Below are 4,718 nucleotides of genomic sequence, written 5' to 3'. Positions count from 1 at the left end.
GGCTGTACTGGATGTGTGTATGTGCACACGTACGCTACCCCATGTGTGTGTGTGTGTGTGTGTGTGTGTTGTATAACCCAGATTCCAGAAGACTGGACCAAACCCCCCACAAACACCTCACACACACCCCACACACACACATACTCTAGATCACCCAGCCAGATCACACACACACACATACTCTAGACTGGGTAAACCCAGCCAGTTCACACACACATACTCTAGACTGGGTAAACCCAGCCAGATCACACACACACACATACTCTAGACTGGGTAAACCCAGCCCAATCTGACGGCGATTGGATTTTGCTCTGCAGCTCAGGCTGGAAACCTGCACATCTATCTCTCCTGCTTCCTGCCCACGTTTGCTGGAACCAATCACAAACTGGCTCATCTACCAGACGCACCCAGAGCATTGTTCTGATTGGTTGAAGGACTATCCAAATGCCATCTGAGCTATGCCCATTGATCATGCCTCTTGTGCAGTAGAAATACTGCGCAGACTCCTCAGACTTGACATTGTTGGTGCAAGATGGTCATGCTGGTTTGCTAGAATGACCAATGGCCAGTAATAACCAGCCATGCAGACCTGCAACACCAACTAAAATGACCATCTTGAGGTGGTACGACAAGCCAAACCATCTGAATTACATCGTAAGCTGGGTAAACCAGCTGAATTACATCGAAGGTATGTTTTCACAAGAGTTTTGCTGGTTCGGCTAGGGTGGTCAAACAAGCTGGTCAACCTGCAAACCATGTGACGCTGGTCACACTGTTTTGTTTCCATCAGGGTACACACACTTGGTGGTTGAGTGGAAGAGTGCAGGACTGTTAAGGTCATGGTCATGAGTTCTAGTCTTACCTGAGCAATTGGAAACTGGCATGTTTTGTAGAACAAAGTAATGTGTATCATCATGATGAAGTAGAAAGACCTAACAATGAGGTGGAACATGATAGAACCAAGCCTCTGGAAGTTCTACATCTCCCATTAGAAATAGCCTTATTGGAAGCTACTGTAGGCTTGTATCAAATATACTTCATGTCCATGTGTTCACTAACCAGCAGGTGGTCCAGTGGGTAAGTACAGGTATATTGATGTGTGTGATTTCCCAAAGGTGCAAGGTTCAAGTCCCATAAATAGAGAATTGTGTATGAGGGTACAGTATGTTCATGTGTGAAATCCCATAAGTAGAGATTTGGTAGCTGCAGAATGTTGTTATATAGGTAATTGAGTTAGAGTTTAGAGCAACCGTGTTGTTAAGTTTGGCCACGTTTAAAATGTTATAACCCCCTGAGTGGGTGCTGGAATTCTTCGGGGGGCCAAGTAAGCCCCCCCATCTCTTTCTCCTTGAAGGTCCGTCTTCTGCCACTCTCCCGGGATTCTTCTTTGGCTCCACCTGCCCTCTGCCTCCATGGAGCATTCACCACTGGTCGTCTCCTGGCAGAGCTGGGGATTGAACCCACGACCTTGTGGATGGTGATCCCTGATGCTACCGCTGCACCAATGGCTCCTCCATCTGCTTCCATTTCCCATCTTTAGACATGTCTAGTGATGCTTACAAAGGCTGGTTAGAGAAACTATAAATCTTCTTAAGCAGGTAAGAGGAGAAACATTAAGATAGGAGAGGTCCAGGGAGTCTGTCTTATCATAATGTTGACTGGCTGTGGTTCCCATATAAGCAGAACTGGGAATTGAACCAGCAACCCTACACACAGAGGGCTCAGACACTTCCACTGTGCCACTGCCTAATTGCTATAAACATTGCTAGCAGGCACATTTTCTCTGGATGGTATTATATTATTTGGAGAGAATCTGACAAACTGAATTTGTGTCCCAGTTATGTCTTGCAGTAGTGAACCTGTAAGAAGAGTAGGAACACTACTATCACCCCACTCCACTGACCTAATCAATTAGAATTGAGATCGTTGAACCTACAGTATAAGAAGAGAAGGATAACTACTATGACCACCACTGACCTCATCAATTAGTATTGAGATTGACTGGCCTTGATGTTATGTTGGTGTTAGAATGTTGGTCATTCTAGCAAACCATCTGCTAGCGCTCTGCAGCCACACACCTCAGATGTTGCCCTCTCAACCACAACGCTGTCCTTGTCCACTCTAGCAGTCCTGTCCAGACAAGAGGAGCGCTAGAACTCCCTTTGCACTACACAGACCCAGTGATCCGCTCTCACTGGATGGGTGTGTGTGTGTGTGTGTGTGTGTGTGTGTGTGTGTGTGTATGTGTGTGTGTGTATGTGTGCGATCCGCTCTCACTGGACGTGTGTGTGTGTGTGTGTGTATGTATGTGTGTGATTCGCTCTCACTGGACGTGTGTGTGTGTGTGTGTGTGTGTGTGATGATGATGAGCTCTCACTGGATGGGTGTGTGTGTGTGTGTGTGTGTGTTTGTGTGTGTGTGTGTGTGTGTGTGATGCACTCTCACTGGATGGATGGATCATTGGAGTAGAAGTGCTTCCTGTCATCGCTGATGTAAAGTTAGGAGATAAAAGCATGCGCCCACACAAAGAGAGAGAGAAAGAGAGAGAGAGAGAGAAACACACACACACACACACACACACACACACACACACACACACACACCACCACTCCTCCCTCTGCTCTATAATTGCTGGCGCTCCTACTGGATAAAGCTTTTAACGGTGAAAAACATCAAACACCGCAAACACACACATTTTCGCTCTCTCTCTCATCTAGACAAACACACAGCACACCGGATCTCCTCATACAGCCCCCCCGCCCCACACACACACACACACACACACACACACACACACACACACAGGATATCTGGTCATCAGTGCAGCATGGGTATCTGTGTCCTAATCGATAGCTGTGTGGACAGCGGGGATATTGGGTAAGACAAGCAGGGCTGGATTAGATGAGTGGATCTGAACTAAAGCCTCTACCTGTCTAATCCAAACCCCGTTAAAGTCCCTCTACCTGTCTAATCCAAACCCTGTTAGCCGTGATGGAACTCTAAACCCTAATGGCTTTTGGTGCTTTCAGTTGATTGGCTAACCATGGCGTTCTAGAACACGGGCCTATGTTCTCATCTCCGCGACAACCCTTATTAATGTAGCGATGGAATCCAGGCTGTGTTTGGGATTCTATGTTCTCGTCTCCACGACAACCCTTATTAATGTAGTGATGGAATCCAGGCTGTGTTTGGGATTCTACGTTCTCGTCTCCGCGACAACCCTTATTAACATGGTAGGTAGGTAAGGTACTTTTATTTATATAGCGCATTTAATGTGCACTGAGTGCAACCCAAAGCGCTTTACACACAGAGACAGTGCCGAAACGGAGTGGCGTAGTCGCCAGCGTACCCATGACAACACAACAAACAAATTCACAAAATAACAAAACACAAGATGCCGGACGGAGTGGCGTCATCGCCAGCGTACCCGTGACACCAAGACATGTAAGACAGACAAACAAACACAAATCAAATAAATAAATAATAAAAGCAAACAAAATGAGAAAAGTCCACGCCAACTTAGTCCAAATTGACTGCATCAGTAGACGGCCGAGAAAGGTCCCAAGGCAATAGATGTTGCACAGTCCCGTAGCTGATCAGACCAACCCGGCGGAATTCGCTAGGCAGAGCGCAGGCAGGCCGTCTGGAGAGCACCAGAAGCTGAGGCACAAGCAGCAGAAGCACCAAGCAGCCTGAAGTCGAGAGCGACCCTGCAGGTTAGCAACATGTTGTCCCTGGCCTCCAACGTTAGCGCTGCTCGATCCAGACAGACTCAGTCCAGGCAGCAGCTCGGCAGTCGCAGCAGCAACTCCCGCAGTTGGTAGCCATATGGTCCTCAGCTCAGCTGTCCTGATCAGACGGTGAGGTGCAGCGCACGGAAGGAGGATGTGAGAGGCCCAGGGCAAAAATCGTCAGCGGTCTTCGAACCATAGGACTTTCACTGGTGGCAACAGCCAACTTGAAGCAGCAAAATAAGGACTAAGGAAAGCGCAAGACTATCGAAAATGCCGTTAATTAAAGAGTAAGAACATTTAATTAGACAAATAACTACAAAAAACAAACAGAATAAAACATAAAATTACGAAAGTGACATAAAAACAAACAAAAACATGATGCCAGACGGAGCGGCGTGTCTCGCCAGCGTCCCCGTAACCTAGCAACATAGTGATGGAATCCAGGCTGTGTGGGCAGGTGGCCGATGGAGAGGCCGGTCACGTTTGATGGATGAGTGCCGGGCTCTTCGGCTGATTAGGTCTCAAATAAATGATCCGCCTCCTCCCCCTCCTGACATGTGCCGTGTGTGTGTGTGTGTGTGTGTGTGTGTGTGTGTGTGTGTGTGTGTGTGTGTGTGTCTGTCTGTTTGCTTGTTTGAGATTGAGCTATATCAGGAAATATTACTTTTATCAATCCTGGCCTGGAAAGAGCACCACACACACACACACACTACCCCTTCCCACCACCAGCCATGGCTAGCCTGTGACAGCTCTTTCTCTCTCTCTCTCACCTCCTCTCCTTCTTTACCTGTGTGTGTGTGTGTGTGTGTGTGGGGGGGGGGGTCTTCACATCCCACACCCCCACAGGCACGCCAGAGTTGGTTACTTAGCAACCGCTGGGGCAGGAGGGATCAGGAAGCAGCTCCCCAAAAATAGAACGCAATAAATCAGGTCTCATGCGAGCTGCCAGCCAACAGCAGGACATGGGGGAGTTACTGTAGCTAG

The sequence above is a fragment of the Sardina pilchardus genome, chromosome 20 (assembly GCF_963854185.1).
Source record: "Sardina pilchardus chromosome 20, fSarPil1.1, whole genome shotgun sequence".
In the NCBI taxonomy this organism is placed as follows: domain Eukaryota; kingdom Metazoa; phylum Chordata; class Actinopteri; order Clupeiformes; family Clupeidae; genus Sardina; species Sardina pilchardus.
Note: the sequence above shows the minus strand (reverse complement) of the source record.